The sequence below is a fragment of the Arachis ipaensis genome, chromosome B08, assembly GCF_000816755.2.
Source record: "Arachis ipaensis cultivar K30076 chromosome B08, Araip1.1, whole genome shotgun sequence".
Taxonomy (NCBI): domain Eukaryota; kingdom Viridiplantae; phylum Streptophyta; class Magnoliopsida; order Fabales; family Fabaceae; genus Arachis; species Arachis ipaensis.
This window is the reverse complement of record NC_029792.2, coordinates 107,349,782-107,351,016: the sequence shown is the minus strand read 5'-3', so window position 1 is coordinate 107,351,016 and position 1,235 is coordinate 107,349,782.

The following is a 1,235-nucleotide window of genomic DNA, read 5'->3' as shown; positions in this document are numbered from 1 at the left end:
ATATTAACATTTTAATATAATAACAATAACAAATTATTTAACACATAATTTATTGGATTGTTCCGACAGTAATATGATCATCAGATAAAGCTTTTTCAGAAAGTAAATATTTGATCATTAACAAGTAAAAATTATTATCTTCTAAGCTTTTTCACATTATGTTTGACTCATATTTTTTCAAATAAATATTTGCCATGATAGCTCGCACAAGTGTCTTCAACGTTCATTTTATTTTCTCTTTCGTTTATTTTGCTGCTTGCATTGTTTGTAAAAATATAAAGTAAATAAATTTGCATTTTTTAAATTTGTCCTTAGCTTATTATTACCATAATATTGTTATCAAACTAAACTTTGGTTTCACAATTTCAAATATTATGACCAGAAACAATAATCAATAATAGATTCAATTATCTCTGATATCCATAAATCTAAGTAGATAAGTGTTCATATAATCATAATCATACTTGGACATTGTCAAACGTCACGTTAATTCAAAGAAGCAATAAAAATTATTATCAAGCAATTCAATAAAGTGAATCAGTAAAACACCATAAGGTGAATCAAATTACTGAGAGAGAGAGAAAAGAGAGGAGCAACTTAGAGAATCTTGTTGAGTGCAACATGAATAATTTTGGAGCCGTCACGTAGGCGAGGGTTGACCATGGAAACCTGGCACAACAGGACTTGTGCGTCGTCTTTGTTGAAGTAGAAGAGGCCGAGGTTCTTGCCAGTGGTGGCTCCGGCAACCAGCAAAAACTCCTCCCACGGATTGCTGAGGGCATACACGGGGAGGTCGTGGAAGAACATAAAATTGACAGGGGTCATGGAGGGGAGGCGATTCGAACAGAGCTTTGTTTTCTTTTTGGCCAAAGACGAGACGAACAGAGCTTGAGAGAGAAGACCAGAATAGAGACGAGACAAAAAGAGCTTTGGAGAAAGAAGAGCGGAGAGGAGACGGACTAACAGAAACACCTCCTTTTTGTTATTCTTCTTTGTCCAGAACCCTAAACAAGATCAATACCGTTTTTTATTTTTTTTATTTTTCATATATATATTTTTGTTTCAAACTTTTAATTTTTAAATTGTTTTAGATTTAAAAATGTAAAACTAAAGTTGATTTAGTTTTGACTAAATTAAAAGGATTAGAGTAATTGTTCAATGTGAGAAAAAGGATATTTAAGTCTTTTTTATAAAATTAAATAAAAAATATTTTTTGTTTTTTATTAAAGTATAAA